We start from the raw sequence: 19459 nt of genomic DNA, 5'->3' as shown, positions 1-19459 counted from the left end.
CAGACTCCCCCTGTCGGCGGCCCTGGTTGCACTTGCAAGGACTGCTAGCAGTGGCAGTGGGTTCCCATTGAAAGCAATCGATGGTAATCACAGCCAGACTTCTCACCCTAGGACTGCCAGTTCAGACTGGCACAACAGCGAGAGCACTTCCCATGGCAACCTCTCCCCTGCTAGAACCAGGGCTGATGCAAGGCTTCTCAGTACACTAAGCAACACTTGAGCCCACTGCCCCCAATCACCACCATAACTGAACTTCCCAGCCCTTCAGATGAAAGTGTGTCTCGTTAGTTTTACAGCCTGCATTAAGTACAAGGATTTATTTCAGATTCAGCCTTCATTTTGTGATAGGCAGACTCAGTATCTTCCCCCAAACCCTGCTGCCTAAAGCTAAGTAAGGTAGAGCTGGCCCTGGCTATAACATCAGCGCTTTCTCATTTTTACGGGCTGCAGCTGCTGCAGTCTGTAGATGCCAGGCTGTTCTCAACTAACTCAGGACTTAAACTACCACCTCCCAATACACAATAGAAACTGTGCCCTTAATGTTTAGACTCAACTGCGCTACTGGATAAAGAGGAGGGGGCCCAGAAGGAGGAGGCTCCTCCTCTGTTAATATGACCCTGGCAGCTTGCCTGGACACCAAAACTCTAGGGGCCTCCGATCATGGGCAGGTGCTGGTCACACAATCATAAGACAAGACAGCATTCTCTACTTGCCTCCCAGTCTGTAGCCAGACAGTGAATGACTGCCAGCGGAAGATCAGTGGATGGCTGGAGACCAGTAGAATTTAGCATTGACAGCATTTCTTGCTACAAAATCCAAGCCATATATTACGGAGAGCAGAGCTTGTGAAGCAGAGATATAACTGGCTTCTTATGCCTTCAGTTGTGTTTTCAAGTTGCGCATTTGACATATATATGAAGAAACCACTACTGTGAATGGGCCTTATGTCACACACCATGTGGAAAACCATATTCATTTTGATTAAATATAGGGTCATTTCTAATACATTTTTCAAAAGAATAGTCTTTTCACAAGGGAGCATTTTTGTATTTTACACATAGTGATCTTATGGTTGATTTGACTGAGAGTGAGAATGCGGGTTCACTGACCACCAGTCTATATCCAGTCTGGTCACACAAAGAACGCCTTTCAGAAAAGTAGAGTCTCCTTCCATTGGAAGAAACTGCTGATGAGCTGGAAAACAGTGGTGATGCCATCAGACAGATTCATACATTGGGTCAATAGTGGTCATTCACAAACTGCCAAAGGAGCTCAGCATATATCCCAGGGAATGACCTCTTCCTGGTCCTGGGAATTGCCCCCTAAAATTTCTAAGCACCTGGTTTTGGGGTATTGTGAACAAAACAAAAAATGCACAAGGTGGAAAAAGGGAAAAATCACAAGAAGGTCCAACATACGAACATTTATTCGACTCAAGTAGCCAAATGTAATAGCATTGCCACAATTCTGAGGTTTTTTTTAAAGGTGCAATCATTTACAAGGCAAAATCATGACTTGTAAATGACTGCCCCTTTAAAACTAACATCAGAGTTCGGCTGGCATTCCACACAGCTGCCGAACTCGGAGGCTATAACATTAGGGCTGCCGTCAGAAATTGCGGGGCCTGGTACTGACAAAATCCAGGGCCTCTCCCCTCCCCTCCCTTCCCCTACCAGCCCCCCCTGCTGTCCACCCCCCCGCCGTGTATTGAATACCTGTGACCTCCCGGCTCGTCCTCCCTGGCATGCTGTGCGCCCGCACTGTAAGCTGTGCGATGACATCACTCCACGCGTGGCTTACAGTGCGGGCGCCCAGCATTCCTGCTGCACTGCCTTGCCGTGTATATTGCTGTGTATGTTCCCGGGCAGCAGGAGGATCGGGCAGGGCCTGGGGGACTTCTGTGTATGTGCAGCGGGCGGCGAAGGACCCGCGGCCCGCTGCTGTGAAGTGGGGGATGGTGACCAATGGGCGAGGAGCAGGTGAATGGATGTGCTGGCAAGCTGCTGCCAGGGCCCTACCCTCTGTCAGAGTGGCGGGGCCCGGGACAGTTCTGCCTGTAGCACCCCCCTGTCGGCGGCCCTGAACATTACTAGCCGATTACCTTCAATCACTTAAACCTCTATGAATTTCTACTGCTTTGTCCGCAACCGGTGAATGCACATGCACTGAAATGACCCTGCGCATGTGCATACGGAACAATCAATGCCTTTGCGAAGATTCTGGTCCACATAAGGGCCATCATTTTCTGTCCCCCCAAAAAAGCTGGAAAGATTTAAATTTGCCCACAAAAAAATGATTGTTAGAATTTTTCCACCTTTTTATAAACTGTTTGGGTTCCTGAGGATGAGTTTGAGAATTCTTCCTAATACTCTCTGCATTCATTTGTGATTGATCATATGTAAGAAAGCATATTGCTCATGCTAGTTTAATAACATATAATGGGTGGAACATCTTATTTCACAGCCAAATTTTAAAATTATGTGTGCAAATTTTATTTTTCCTGGGATTCTCATTGTTACACTGCAGTCTCTAGTTACATAGCCTTGTCACACTTCTCTTTCCTTAGTGCTAGATAAATCAAATCTGCATAAACCTTTCATAACCTTTCCTATCCAATTACACCCCCAGCACAAACATGCTCACTTATTTTCTAACTCACTTTCCCATCTTCCTGACCCCAGGCCAACATTGCTGGGTCACCATATCATACAGCCCAGAACCTTTACAATCTGCCAGGACCATTGTGCAATAGCTAACACCTTGTGTATCAATGCCTATTTCCCTATAGATTGTAAAGACCCCCATACACTATGCGGTTTTTGGACCGATTCCACGTGATTTCAGCACTTGGGCCGATAAATCGCGTGTTTGACATTTAATCCGATCTGATGCGTGGTCCCGTGTGCATCGGACCGGATCAGGAGGTCGGGCGTGCAGCATGTACGATCACGTCCGACCTCCTGCAGCGGGCGGGAAGCGGCAGCTCTTAAATGAGCGGCCGGCGGGTGAAGCGGGGTGGTGCCCGTGAGAAAGCAGTCCAGCCGTGGCGGTGATCAGAACAGTGGGGCGGGCGGCAGAGATCATCAATGTGCTGTGTGCAGCGGGCGGGCAGCAGCAGCGGCAATTACAATTTTAAAATAACGTGTCAAATGACTGCCCGGCTAATGATTGGCTGAGATAGAGCACTCTCAGCCAATCAGCGGCCTCCCTCTGCGGCCGCTGATTGGCTGAGAGTGCTCTCTCTCAGCCAATCAAAAGCCGGAGAGTCATTTGACACATTATTTTAAAGATGTAATAGCCGTCGCTGCCCGCCAGCTGCAGCGCTAGACACTAATGATCACCACCCGCCCCACTGTTCTGATTACCGCTGAGACCGCACTGCTTCCTCACCGGCACCCCCCACCGGCCACTCATTTGAGAGCCGCCGCCGCCCGCCCCCAGTGCTCTTCACTGCCCTGTAGATCCCCCCTTCTTTTATTTTAGATGTAATTTATCACATGTAGAAAAAGGCACATCAAGTCCTAAATTGTATGTGAGCCTCCCGGGGAGCTGCTGGGCGGCTCGGAGGAGAATTGGGTCCGACTTGTCGTTAGGACAAGTCAGCTAATGTATGGGGGCCTTAAGCTTGTGAAAGGGCCCTCCTATAATTTTGACTGTAACTACCCAGTGTATTTTATCCCTATTTCCAGCTTTTATTTTATAGGATGTACTTGATAAGTGGGGGGAAATTTACCAATATGAAAAACCTAGTTTTTCGTATTGGTATTTCCCCTCCGACTGCATACGACTGTTTTAGTCGTATGCAAAGTCGTGTTCCGGAGGGGAAATTACAAAGCAGTCAGATACGACTGCTTTGTAACCCTCCGATGGTGTAACAATTCGTATTAGCGGCCGTATATACGGCTGCTAATACGAATTATTTCTAGCAGTCTGCACGGATCAGTCAGATCCGTGCAGGCTGCAATGTGTAAAAAAAATAGAAAAATAAATAAATATTAAAAAAAAAAACGGCGTGGGGTCCCCCCCACAGCCGAAACCAGCACCAGGCTGACAGAGCCTGGAGCCGGTAATTAAAAATCAGGGAACCCGACAAATAGGGGTTCCCTGATTTTTAACAACCAGCCCCAGGCTCCTGCTCTGGGGCTGGTTCCCAAAATACGGGGGACAAAATGACTAGGGGTCCCCCGTATTTTAAGAACCAGCCCCAGGCACAACCAGCCAGCAGGGTAATGCCACAGCCGGGGGTAGACTTTTTATGCAAGTCCCCCCGGCCAAAGCATTCATCCCTACCTACCAGTCAGCCTGGCCAGGGGCCCTGGGGGAGTGGGGACCCCCCCAATGAAGGGGTCCCCCCCTCCAGGACTTACCTGACCAGGCTGAAGCCTGGTACTGTCCCCGATGCCCCTGGGCGGTGGGCATCGGGCTGATTATGGTGTAAAAAAAAAAGATAAAACTATTGTTTTTTACTGTGGCACTACAAGTGCCAGCAAGCCTCCCCAGCAAGCTGGGACTTGGAGAACCACAAGTCCCAGCCTGCTGGGCATTAAAGGGCCCGCTGGCACTTGTAGTTCCACAGTTAAAAAAATAGTGCACAAAACACACTGACACACATTTGAAATAAAAGTTTAATACACACATCACAAACACACTGATACTTACCTATCTTGATCCCGTCGGTAGGTCGCTGGCTCCGGTGTCGGCGGCTCTGGTGTCGGCGGCTCCAGTGTCGGCGGCTCCGGGTCGGCGGCTCCGAGGTCGGCGTCCTGTCTGAAGAAAATCCATGTTGGACCTGTGAAAGTAAATCCTACTCACCAGGTCCTCCATGGATGGTCTTCTGTCTTCTCTATTCTTTTCCAGGACTTTATTCTTTCTCTTCTGTCTTCTGTCTTCTTCTTTGTTTACGCTGCCGGCTGTCGGGACTTTCAGAGCTGGAGAGATGTTGCCTCCTCGACGTCTGGACAAAGAATGAATTCTAGCCAATCAGGAGCCGACTTTACTGGCTCCTGATTGGCCACTAGGCGGCTCCTGATTGGCTAGAATTCATTCTTAGTCCAGACGTCGAGGAGGCAACATCTCTCCAGCTCTGAAAGTCCCGACAGCCGGCAGCGTAAACAAAGAAGAAGACAGAAGACAGAAGAGAAAGAATAAAGTCCTGGAAAAGAAGAGAGAAGACAGAAGACCATCCATGGAGGACCTGGTGAGTAGGATTTACTTCCACAGGTCCAACATGGATTTTCTTCAGACAGGACGCCGACCTCGGAGCCGCCGACCCGGAGCCGCCGACACTGGAGCCGCCGACACCGGAGCCGCCGACACCGGAGCCAGCGACCTACCGACGGGATCAAGATAGGTAAGTATCAGTGTGTTTGTGATGTGTGTATTAAACTTTTATTTCAAATGTGTGTCAGTGTGTTTTGTGCACTATTTTTTTAACTGTGGAACTACAAGTGCCAGCGGGCCCTTTAATGCCCAGCAGGCTGGGACTTGTGGTTCTCCAAGTCCCAGCTTGTTGGGGAGGCTTGCTGGCACTTGTAGTGCCACAGTAAAAAACAATAGTTTTATCTTTTTTTTTTAACACCATAATCAGCCCGATGCCCACCGCCCAGGGGCATCGGGGACAGTACCAGGCTTCAGCCTGGTCAGGTAAGTCCTGGAGGGGGGGGACCCCTTCATTGGGGGGGTCCCCACTCCCCCAGGGCCCCTGGCCAGGCTGACTGGTCGGTAGGGTTAATGTTTTGGCCGCGGGACCTTATATTATAAGTGTCCCCCGGCTGTGACATTACCCTGCTGGCTGGTTGTGCCTGGGGCTGGTTCTTAAAATACGGGGGACCCCTAGTCATTTTGTCCCCCATATTTTGGGAACCAGCCCCGGACCTGGAGCCTGGGGCTGGTTGTTAAAAATCGAGGAACCCCTATTTGTCGGGTTCCCTGATTTTTAATTACCGGCCCCGGCTCCTTCAGCCTGGTGCTGGTTTCGGCTGTGGGGGGGACCCCACGCCGTTTTTTTTTTAAATTTATTTAATTTTTCTATTTTTTTACACTGAAGCCTGCACGGATCTGACTGATCCATGCAGGCTAAAACGCAAAAAGAACAGGAAAATGGTGTTCTATTTTCCTGTCGTATTTGCATGCCTGTTTTACACCACTAAGCAGCCGTATTATCAGTACGGATGCTTAGTACATCAGGAACCACCATTCTTTTGAATGGTGATTTCTGTCGTATCCTATCGATGGTGTAGGACATTCGTATTTGTAAATACAAATACGAATGTTCCATCTTTAGGACTACGAATTGTTGTATTTTTGGGATTGTAAATCCCGAAAATACAAATTCGTAAAAAAAAGGTGTATTTCTCCCTACGAATACACCTTTTTTCTACGAATCCATTTTGGTAAATGTCCCCCGTGATGTCCAGAAATTGATTGGTTGCCTCTTTAGAAGGGTAGATATATGTTAATCTCAATGGGTTATTACACTTTGGGGATTATTCTGGTTGATTTGCAATGCCGAATGCCGGGCCGCCCACCCCCCCTTGCAGCGTGGGTTCGCCCACACTGGCTGCGAATGGATGTTTCACATAAACATCCATTTGCAGGCTCTGGGGACCCACCCCCATCAAATGATGGCGAAGGCCCACGCATAATTAAGGTTGCTCTGAGCAACCTTACATATGTGTGTCCACTCAGGGGGAAGTAGGCGGGCAGCTGACATCCATTGATGTCAGCTGCCCGCCCCCCCACCTGTCCATAATTCCCTCATTACCAAGGAACGCCCATGGAAAACTGGGTGTTCCCATATGGTAATGAGGCTGCCCGGTGCCATATGGTAATGAGGCTGACCATCGGCCAGGCTGCGAACAAATTCTGATTGCGAAGCAACCAGAATAGGTTCCTTTATGTATGATTTTTTTCCATGCTGGCCGAACTGCTATTGCCATCCTGAATTGTCAGGCATTGGTGCAGTGTATTGATGCTGTTCTTGTAAAATAGGCAGACGGCAAAGGTCATCGCTGACCCGGGGGTTCCTTAAATATAGAGAAGCCCTAGCACTGGTTTAAAAAAAAAACAATGTATCTTGCCGTATTTATGGCATTTCTCCGTATGACAATTAGTGGTCCTTCCACAGACATTATTGAAGCTAACCAATTTTTGGTATTTTTCTATAATACAAATATAGAGAAATTGGCCTGGGCGTTCATTTTTGATCTCTGAAACTATGTGCCGAAGAAATGCATACATCCTTGATTTACTCTGATCCTGTATAATACCCATCCTTTGGCACGCCAAAGAAACATTCTTAAATGTTAAGTGCTCGTAAGTGGCAAAGCAAACACAGCTCCAGGGAAATAGGTCAGCATGTGTCAATAGTACTGTGTCAGCTGCATGTTTCCATAGCGCTGCTGAAGAATGCAATAGTGATCACGTTGTGTACCTAATTCATATTGTCCTGTAAACACTACATTTACGTTGTAGTCAAACTGGCATGCTTTGTAGCCAGGGAGAAAGGTTTGTCGTAGCCTATCATTACAGTCAGGCCACTGGCTTTTGTCTCCTATTAACTAGAATTTCGAGATAAACAAAATGTTCAAGTCTGTTCTGTGAACTCTGCATTGGCACGCAGGATCAGGTTGGCTTAGCCATAAGTACTCTATTAGAAATATCAAATGGACAGGTTCTAGAAGTGCATTTCTGCATAAAATTGGCCATCTCTGCTTGGCATTATATTAATGTCGCTGAAAGATGAAGGTGAGGCCAGTATTAAATACGGCTTTTTTATTCCAAAATTCAAAGCTTTGTTAGCATACAACAAAATAGCACATAAATCATATTAAATACATTTGAACATAGAGCCTTATTCAGATCTGAGCTCAGTACAAATTTGTTCTCAAAATGGGCAAAACCATGTGCACTGCAGGTGGGGCAGATGTAACATGAATAGAGAGAGTTAGAGATGTGTGAGTTATTTTGTTTCTGTGCAGGGTAAATACACTGGCTGCTTTATTTTTACACTGCAATTTAGATTTCAGTTTCAGCACACCCCATCCAAATGTAATTCTCTTTGCACAGGTTACATTTGCCCCACCTGCAGGGCAGCATGGTTTTGCCCATTTTCCAAACAAATTTGGGTACTTGTGTAATATCTGGGAGCCCGATTTTTTTATTGTATGCCTTAACTTAAGGCATACAATCAGATGCGATGGGACCCGATTTTCTCATCTGGTCGAAAAAATCGGTCGCATTGCATCAAATGCGACCAAATCGCATGTGATGCGATGCGACCGACCCGATTTTTACATAGGATCCAATGTTAAATGGTCCCTGAGACCCGATTTTACATTGGGTCCAATGTTAAATGCCCCCCAGACCCCATTTTTAATTGTATACCCACCCTGATGGGTAATTACTATGTGAAATGGCCCTTTTCATACCCCCACTATCCACATTGGCACGGAGTGGATTATATAGTGTGGTGAGCGCAGCGAGCCACCGAGCCCGAAGCGTGGCGAGCGCAGCGAGGAGACGCGGAATACGAGCCCGATGTGTGGCGAGTGGATGTGGAATACATGTTAAGTAATCCGCGTCCCCTCGCGGGGCTCGCTGTGCTCGCCATGCTTCGGGCTCGGTGGCTCGCTGCGCTCGCCACACTATATATAATCAACTCTATGCCGATGTGGATAGTGGGGGTATGAAAAGGGGCATTTGACATAGTAATTACCCATCAGGGTGGGTATACAATTAAAAATGGGGTCTGAGGGGCATTTAACATTGGACCCAATGTAAAATCGGGTCTCAGGGACCATTTAACTTTGGATCCAATGGAAAAATCGGGTCGGTCGCATCGCATGCGATTTGGTTGCATGCGATGCGACCGATTTTTCCGACCCGATGAAAAAATCGGGCGCCCAGATATTACACAAGTACCCAAATTTGTACTGAGCTCAGATCTGAATAAGGCCCATAGACCAGCGATAATGTGAGCTGGCATACAGCAGTATTCATATAATGGGGCGGCAACCTGGGGCAGTTGAACCTGAACCATGTTTTGGGGTGAGCCTTGTATTGAAAAAGTGCCATGGGTACAAAATCACTTAAACCTTAAACTCTAAAGTAAATAAGGACACTATAGGGGTATACACACTGGGTGATATGAGGGACTATTTTTAAGCAATCTGACTAGATTGTTTAGAAATTAAGCTCGGGTCAGGTGCATCATGGGCAGCAGTGTAGCTAGCTGCCACAGTGCCCAGAACAAGGGCATGTTTTGCGCCACCCCAGATTTGTAGCAGGCTCTCAGATTGCTACCACCCCATCAATGATTATATGCATGCACCTTTTTTTTCTTACGCTGCGGAGTGTGTGCAGAGGGAGTAGGGAGACTGAGATCGGGTACATGGAGCCTGGAGGGAGTGTATGTCCTGACTCCGGAGCCACCTGGCCGTGACTCACACAACCGATATTGTTTGAGCCACGGCCGGACGGCACAGGAGTCAGGAAACAGAACAGAAGACAGGGATGCCACTTGCGGTGCGCGGGTCCGGTGCTCTATGAACTTTCGGCACCCAGAGGTCGTGCTCCGCTTGCTCCACCCTCACTACACCCCTGATCACGGGTGTGCAGCGATGTGTGCTTAAGCACATTGCTCAGCATAGGCTCCCCCGTTGCAGCGTGTGTGTGCCCCTTAAGATGTAGATTTGGCAGAGAAACATTTAGCCAATTTATTATTATTAATTTAAAAGCGTATGGTGGCAAAGAAAGGATGGCTAAAATCAGCCAATCTGTAATTCCCAAACACATCCCACAACAGGCATTGCAGGTAGATACCGCTCAGAATACACAATTACAACCATAGAACTGCTTTCTCTTTGACTGACTGACCCATAGGCCAACCAGAACATGGGGGCAGGGCTTCCGGGTTGTCGGGGGCGGAGCTATGCTCTCTGTCCCGGCACCTTGAAGAAAAAAAAAGAAACATTGTTTCTTCTGTGCCATCGATGTAGGGAAACCATCTGGTTCTCCCCCCCATTGATGGCAAAAGTATTCGACATCGTCCATAAACCATCAATGATTTCGCATCATCGTTGGTCGATGGCTATCCCTACTGATAGCCTCCTTCAGAAAGTGCTGCTAGCTCGCAAGATGACGGCACAGCAGAGCAGGGATGGTACCAGCTGGAGTAGGCAATGCATCTCACAGCAAAGATGGGCCCCCTTCAGCTCTGGGCCCCATAGCAGCTGCACCCCTAGCACCTATGGTAGTTATGCCCTTGGCCATCCCTGCTGGCGCCTGTCATATGTTCGCTCCCATTACCCTCATGCTCACTGACTGTCTTTGGACACACCACATTCTTAAATCAACTGCCATCAGTTATCATAGTGACCTGTGCGCAGTGCAAATCAGATGCTTGAGCTGCACAAAACATCGGTCATACGTCCACCTCTGAATCAGGCATATTATTATTCTGCCAGTAATCTCATGTCTTCGTAAGTTTATGTTACTGTAACTTAGCCAGCTTGTTTTCACATTAATAATACCATTATTGCTTAGTGCACTACATCAACCTATTCATTCAGGTGTTTTATTCTGTGATTAATAATGCAATAACAATGCAATATATTCTATAGCATCAAACACTGGCATCACAGTCACCGGCAGACAGACGTCCTGTCGGCAAAATATCGATGATTTTATTTGCAGTTTTGCAATATTTGAAAATATGTCCGAATGCTATAAAGGAAATGCGTGCTGAAGTTCAATAGAGAAGGATAGCTACAGTTAACTTGTTATGTTAGTGTAATTGAAAAAAAATAATTGATAACTAACATTTTAATAAATAACAAATAATTCAGCGGAGTCATTCAGTAATCAGGAAGAAGAGATTTATATGCTGGATTGTTGGTAAAATTATTCAATAAATACATACTAAAATAAACAGAGTGGGGAACGCTTCCTCTGTGTGACCTATAGATACTGCAGCAGTGTGGAAGAGAAAACACACCACCAGGTATCCTTACGCATACACTTTAATCTACGTAACCCTTTAATCAACTTAATCCTTTTATACTTAACACTAAAATAAGACACAGACACACGTGCTGGCGTTTCAAAATGAATGTCAAATTTATTGATTGACAACTCGACTATGGTCTGACTATAGAAGGTGGCGACACTAAAGAACGGTCAGGGGGGTAACATCACCACACATAAATCACACACCGCTGGTGATCAACTCTCCCTCGGCAACCCACCCGTGCAGGTGGTGTAACCCATCTCCTGTCCAGGTATATGGGCTAATCACATTGATGTCGGGAGAGCGCACCCGCTATATGCATACCACTACATATAAACAAGTGACTGTTCTTTACCGCCGCTAAACATAACACATAGGGATAGAAGGGAGGGAAAAGCTAGACAAAGAGGCCGATCACATCACTTCCTGTCCTCTCCGAACCTGCCTACTCCTCCCCTTTGCCCCCATTGGGTAAATGGGGGTAAAACAGCATCACAGAATCCTTCAGTGGTTTATGTCACATCTGTGCTTAGTCAGCCATCTGTTCTCTTTAGGACTGTTGCTCAAAGTATCTTTTTCATTGTAACACCAGGTGCTTCTTTGATTCCGATGTACTGTATATGCTGTATTAAGCCGGCTACACCCTGGGCGATATGATAGCCATTCAATTGAATGGCTGATATATCACGAGCAGGTTGGCGGGAGTGCACACCCAATATAACGGTGTTCACAGACATATCTCGTTGGCCCTGCAGCACAGCCGATCCCCAGTACAGTACTGTATATCTCCATCTGGCTGTATGTATGGGTGATCCGCTGACCGCAAGTACACTTGTTGCCGGGACTGATGTCACAGCTGGGTGGACAAACGCAAATACCCTCCTAGCTATGATGTGAGCGCCGACATATCCAGTGGCCTTATCAAATCTGTGATGTAAGGACTGACCATAGCATTCGCCGTCAAGTCGTTCTAGGTTTAGTTCATTATATATTACATGCCTACAGCCACAGTCCATAGCTTCCCACTGTCCGAGTGTAAATGAAACAATCGCAAATCAAAGGAATCCTGCACCTTCTTTCCTTCACATGCCTTTCGCAAAGTGATTGACAGGAACTAGGTGCCCGGGAGTGGTCGCATGCCATTTAGTGGGAGTGTGAAGAAATATGCCAAGCGTGCCAAAAAAAAAAACTCCGCTGGGAGTTTCAGAGAATCTGAAGGCCTTCCTAAGCGTTACAGAGGAGGATGTGTGACGTCAGCTCCAGGCTGGGTATGCCTTTATTCATCGCAGTCTCTGAGTAAGTCCAGGGCTACGCGGTGCTTGCGATTAGTGGTGACCAGTGTAAAAATCATAGATGGCGAGAGGCTTGCCACAGGATTTAGACATTTTCATTCAGCTGAGAATTCTTCGCTAGTCATACATATCCATTCGCAGCGTGCACATTAATTCGCAAGGCGGGATTTCACTGTAGCGGTTCGGTGGCCGCTGCACATCCACATAGAGAGACAGAGATTTGTGTGGGATGTGTCAAACTAATCTAAAGGCCTCTATACATTGCGGAAACTTCTCCCCTCTGAATAGTTGCAGGCAATGCTCCATTGATATATCGCATGCGGTCTTGTTACATGCAATATATCCAGACAGGTACCCTGCAGCCTGAGCAGCCACTTTGAATGTCCTCAGGATCCTCCGGCCAATACTGCCCTTCCTGTCCCCTCTATGCGATACCATAATGTCATGCATTAAGTGGGCAATGCTGGCACAGGGCACTGCGGAAGAGCTTCAGTTTATTTTTCATTTGAGAGCGGTAGGATAGAGAGCAGGCTCCCTGCTGGTACAAAGTAAAGGTAACAGAAAGCACAGTTCAACCAAGGAAACAACGAATGTGACAATTCCAGGGACATCACACTGTTAATAACTAATTTATTCAGCAATCAGAAACAGCCGGTCATTTAATATTTGGATCAAGTTCAGATTTCACTGACTTTTCATAATAATATGTTTTATGAGGTGTGAATATATAGTGAGCACATTGTAATTTGTGTCTTGTTGTATATACTGTAGGCTAATGTTAAACCAAATCAAAGTGCCAAATGTGTGCCTTGTAAACCTTTCATTACCGTGGAGTCCTGCCAGCAGCGCTTCATTTCTGCTTTCCCTAACAGCTATTTAGTACAGACAATCAGGCTTTGCGGAGTGTACACTGTTAGAATCTACATTTTTAGGATTTGCAAAGAGATAAAATATAGCAATTTACTGTAAGTAGTCAGTAGTAAATCTGCATATCTCCTGCAACCTAAGTTATGGTGTACTGTACATTTGTGTAAACTAAATTGAGTTTACTTTTCATATAAAGCTATATTGACTACATACAGCATTCTGTTACCAATCTTTTGGCAGCCATCCTGGTATCAGCTGTTGTTGTCTGAACTGTGCTACTAAATTGACAGTTATAATCGACATTTAATTATAATATTCATTGTATTAATAATACTAATGAATAGTGCATTCAAAATACAAATCATACATAGAAACAGACCAATTATAGATGAACTTGACATAGGAAGTGCAGGCAGAGGGTAGAGACGGAGGATCCTGCTGGTAAGAGCTTACAATAGAAAAGAAGGAAAGATTGTCTCTTCGTTGGCGCACGGGTTATAGAAAGAGGGTTTTTAAAATTTTACAAATGACCCTCTTTTCTATAACCCGTGCGCCAACAAAGACAATCTTTTCTTCTTTTCTATTGTTACGTGAATTGTCTTTGGCAGCACCCCCAGTACCTAGAATCAAACACAAGTCACAATGGCAAATGGGGACTCTCTTTGAGTACATCAAGTACTAACCTGTGCAGAGGCCTCCCTATCCCCTTTCCCTTGATATACAGTATGGTGAGAGCTTACAGCCCAGAGGGAGAGGGCAATGATGAGACAATAGGGTGAAGAGTAGGACTGTAGCTGGTAGAACGCTTGTAGTTACTAGTGTCAGGTAAGCAGTAGTGTAACTACTGTAAGGCAGCCCCAGCAGCCGCTTGGGGGAGCAAGCAGCAGGGTCTGTGTGGGCGCCGGCACCTGCTGGACGCACTGACATGCTGCTGCCTGCCGATGCCCACTGGCTGAGCACTGGAGGCGAGTCAGCCACAGCGCGGGTGCGGCCATGGCAGAGATGACAAATTCCCCCACTGATTCTATTGACTGTACACAGAGCCAGCTATTAGCTACTGTGTACAGGATGGGGCGGCCTGGGATGCATTGGAGCCATGGGAATCAGCAGTGTCTGCTGGTCTTTCTTCCTCTGTCCTGCTTCAGCTTCTCCGTTATGTGCGTGATGTCCTCACGTCACATGTTGGGGAAACATGCTGGAGAGGAGCATGGAGGGGGGGGGGCACAAACTTTTTGGCAGGGGGGAGCAAAGTTTATAGTTACGCCACTGCAGGTAAGGGTTGAGTAGTCTCTAGTGCAGCGCTGTGTTTTCAGAACACCTGCAGGAAGTAATCTCATGCAGGGATTGCATAGGCTGCAGTGAACAGAAGGGTTTTGTGAACACCTATAGGGAGTAGTGTCATGTACGTGTTCACTATTGTGGCTACTGCGAATAGACAGAGAATTTGAGAACATCTACCTGAGTTTTATTAGATTTTAACTGCCACTACAGGCAGCAGTATAATATAGCAGTTGGGTAGTCTATACCGAAGAGGCGGCTTTTGAAAATACATAAAGGAAGTAGTATCATGTATGCGCTAAGTATGCTTTAGTATAGAGGAGGCTTTTAAGAAATGACTTAAAATATTTAAGTTTTAACAAGGGCCTGGATGGAGATAGGGAGCTGAATAAGTGGGGAGCAGTACTGGAAGAGATGGAGATGCAGGATTGAGATTTGATTATCACAGAGGAGTTGAGGCAACACTCAGATGCACATCTTATAAGCAAGAGATGAATGAGGGTATAATATTTTGGGGACTTTAAAGGAACTTTGAATTGGAATCTGGAGATAAAAGGGGACAATTTAAAGTACAGTATTTGCAAAGTGGCACAGAGAATGTAAAGTAGAGAAAACGTATTGTTCAGCAGTGTTTTGGATGGATTTTGGTGGGGATAGGCGAGTAATGGGAAGGCCAAATGACAGGAGGATGCTGTAGACAAGACAGCAGATCATTACAGAATGGTTTAAAGATTTTAGTAACGCCAAGGTAATACATAGAAGTTTAGAATTTGATGATAAGATAAGATAAGAACCACTTGGCCCATCTAGTCTGCCCATTTACATGCACACACATACATACTAGGGTTAATTTTATTTGGGAGACAATTAACTTAAAAGCATACCTGTATCCAGATTGTGGGAGGAAACAGGAGTACCCAGAGAAAACCCACACAAGTACAGGGAAAATATACAATCTCCACACAGTAAGGGTCAGGGTGGGAATTAAAACCATGAACTAAGTACTGTGATACAGTGCTGTGACTAGACAATTTGGTGCCCTGTACCAGTAAGGGAATTGGTGCCACCTCATAATCAAAAACTCACTGCTCATTACCCATTATGCCACACACCGTAATGCCCATTACAAATTATGCCGCACACCATAATGCCCTTTACACTTTGCCCCTCACACCACAATGTCCATTATACATTATACCACACACCATAATGCTTAATTCACTTTATGCCATACACTGTAATGCCCATTACACATTATGCCACATACCATAATCTCCCTCACACTTAATGCCACCAGTAGTGCCCCTTACATAATGCCCCCAGTAGTGCCTATTACAAATAATGCCACCAGTAGTGGCCCTTACACAATGCCCAGAGAATTGCACATTGTAATATCCCAAAGTACTGCTCACATGCCTGGTATCCCACCACTGCTGCTCCTGAAGATGGGGAGGAGGTCCAGCAGATATTTAAAATATGTCACCGCCCGTGAGCTAATTGACGCTCGTGATCCGGCAGCCAATTGCTAACAGCTGCTGCAGCTGCTGGTCCGAGAGCATTTAAGATGTCCAGCAGCCGCAGCATAGAAGCGTCCTGTGGCAGAGATGGTGGTGAGGGGGGTGGTGAGTGACCCTGCGGGGTGTGCAGCCCGATGGTTTACCCACCGTACAACTGCGCTTTCACAATGCACCACTGGCACACACCTAGTTACAGCCCTGTGATATATCTAGCTTTAGCTTTAATAGCAAAAAATTAGCATTCGCTTTTGCTATTGATGAGACTCCCAAGTGTAGGTGACAGAGAGACAGTTGGATATATAATCTTAAAGAGGTTGAAAGTTTATGGGAGAAGAGATAGAATTGGGTGCTGTGTGAATAACATTTGAAGACTGGAGGAGGAAATTAGGTTTTGTTATAAACAAACCTAACATGCGTAGTGCATGCACTCCTCAGAGAGTGTTATGCATAATAGGTGTGATTTGCACGATGCAGAGATGGGAAAGAAGACAATCGGACCAAGAACTCGGAGGTGAATATGTATAATATATATGATATTACATAAATTACATGCACTATATTATTATTAGCCCCATCCAATAGTCCTAATAACTCACTCTATATTACATTAATTCAGGGGCATTTTAAACAGAGGAGGGGACTCATGTGCAGACTCTGGGGGGCCACCTCCTCTCCACGGTTCTATAGACTCTGGCACATGGCATGTTCTGGAGACTAATTTTACCACTGTGCTTGTGCAGCAGCCATCGTGGTGTAGATTTTTGTAGCTGATGCAGCGGCCGGCACAGGGTTCCAGACAGGTGTGTCCTGTGGGCCCCCAGTCTCAGGGGCACATGTGCAATGCACATATTGCACGCATTATAGAAACACCCATGCATTAATATCACACCAGTGCTCAAGGTAAAGGGAACAGAGTGGTTTTAGCAAACTGGAAGGGGCAGACCATTCAACAGGTAGGAGGAGCAAATGTACACCTTCTGTGCCAGTCCAGTCATCTTTCTCTAGGCTGACAGACATGGAGCTGAGCCAAAAACGGCATAGTCTTGCAAAGCTGCAGGCAGGACATTTATCAGAGTTGCTGGTCCTTGGCAAGGGGGCCCACATGCCAGAATGGGACCACAGGCCAGGGCATCCTCTCCCCCAATGCTTTTTACCTTTTAATGTGTCCTTCTCTGCTCTCCTCACTCACTGTAACAGGCACAAGTCAGCAATATTCCTACTAACACAGTGGGCCAGTCTAAGCCTATCCTCAGATCAGTTGTTATGTCAAAAATAACATTAGTTTAAGTTTTACATCAACAAAGTTGTCTTCTTTAGCATTTCTTCCCACATCCCATTAATTGCAAATAATCCCCTACAATGATTGTTCTTTGTTCCTGTTTGATACAACTTCATTTCCTACACTGTACCTGTGCCTTCAGCCCCCATATTATTGTGTATTCACAAACTGTTACGATACACAGAAAATGTAAATTAATCAGTGAGATAATGGACGATAATCATCAGCATTCTGAATACAATACAACATAGAAAAGAAACAGCCAGTGGGAATGACCCAAACTCAATGTCATCAGACCACTTTCAAGTGGGAGAGCGACATCATAACCTCCTTGGGCTAAATGTGTGATGTTTGGCTGTGACATTATAGCCCAGCAGTACACTCACAGTGTATCAATGACATGAAGGAGCACCAGCCGGTAGTTTCACATGTAAGAATCTGCTGGTACCATATCAATCCTATTAGTAGCTGCTGTCCTCTGTGAGGTCCTTAAAAAACATATGATGCCTCGCTATATCTAGGTGCCGCACCCTGCACCTAGATATAGTGCTAGGGACCCCCAATACACAGAGAAGCCTTGACAATGGCTTTGGGGCTTACACATAAATTTGCGCCAATATATGTAACCAAGATCTTTGAATTCTGTTACCATGTAGGATTCATATCCTGTTACTGGTATCATTTAGGGTGCTGGGAGAAAAACTAAGTGTCTTTTTCTTACTCAGAATTACCCCTCCCTATGTCTGTTGTGAGAGGCAGAAAGAAACCTGCATTAGGAGGATGTGCAGGTCCTTATATACCACATGGAGTATTATGGGGTTGCTCCAAGGTAGGTAGCTCTTAGTTTATATACTGTATATTGAAGTAAGGAGCCATTACCATGTGCCTCTTTGCTATTTGTAGACCCAGATTAGGGTAATGGAGGTGTGGGGTGCGGTGCCCCTGTATTGTTTGGGCTGGGTGGCTCTAGTCAGGACCACCACTAGAAATGTTCAGCCCCCGGGCCCCCAACAGCACCCCCCCCCCCGGCGCGCCCGAATGCACACACCCCGCCTCTCCCTAGCCCCCAATTACCATTACTTACCAGCAGCAACCAGCAGCGGCGGCGCAGCATTTCCCTCCTTCATGGATGGTCGGGAGCGCACACTGCACAGTGCAGCCTGCAGAACGCCGAGCCCCTCTGTATTCTAGGCTCGGTGCTCTGCAGGCTGCACTGTGTATTGTGCGTGCCTGGCTGGGGGGCCGCTGGGTGGGGAAGGCGTTGTGCGGGTGCTGGGGGTGATGCCAAGCCACTTTGGGCAGCTGGCCAGGCCCCTCCAGAGGCCGGGGCCTGGGACAGCTGTACCCACGGCACCCCCCTGTCGGCAGCCCTTGCTCTAGTGCGGCACACCATTACATTCTAACTCTTAGCACTTACTAATTTCTTCACTAACAACAGAACCCGTAATGTGCCACTGACAGATGAACATGTGATTTCTCTTATGTGCAGCCTGTCCGACCTCTAGTTCCAATACGATGTGCATGGTATCACTCTGTGGAATACCCTCCCATGCACAGGGCTGGCAACAGAAATCTTGGGGCCCAGTACACTGATATTTTTGGCGGGCCCCCCTAACCCCGCCCCATTGAGCAGAACATTTTTAGTACACTGCACATTGAATGTGTTTTTTTAGTGTTACAAAATAAACATAATTAATAATCACTAATACTGGAGGGGGGGTTCCAGGCAAGTACCCTTACAGGAATCCAGGCGGGTGCCTTTATAAACCATTGCTAAGCACTGCACTGCCGCAGAACGTTGGGGCCCCTAACAAGCTTGGGGCCCAGTACAGGTGTCCCCCTAGACCCCCCCTGTCGCCTGCCCTGCCCATGCATAATAAGACTATCCTCTTGTCTCCAAACCTTGAAGCATGTCCTTCTCACTTACTTCTTCAGGGAACTTATCAAATTCCAGAACCACCCACATAACCTTCACAGCATTTACTATCCAATTACATCCCCACTGTACAGTGCAAACGTATTCTCACTTATTTTCTCTCTCACCATTAAATCCTCCTCACCCCATTCCAACATTGCTGGGTCACCATATCATACAGCCCAGCAAGAACATTACAATCTGGTGGACCATTATGCAATAAATAACACCTGTCCTTGTGTATCAATGCCTATTTCCTATAGATTGGAAGCTTGAGAGCAGGGCCCTACTACCTCTGATTGT

This window comes from Crinia signifera, chromosome 1 (genome assembly GCF_055691185.1).
Source record: "Crinia signifera chromosome 1, ASM5569118v1, whole genome shotgun sequence".
NCBI lineage: Eukaryota > Metazoa > Chordata > Amphibia > Anura > Myobatrachidae > Crinia > Crinia signifera.
The sequence above is the reverse complement of the archived record's forward strand: the minus strand, read 5'-3'. Positions refer to the sequence as shown.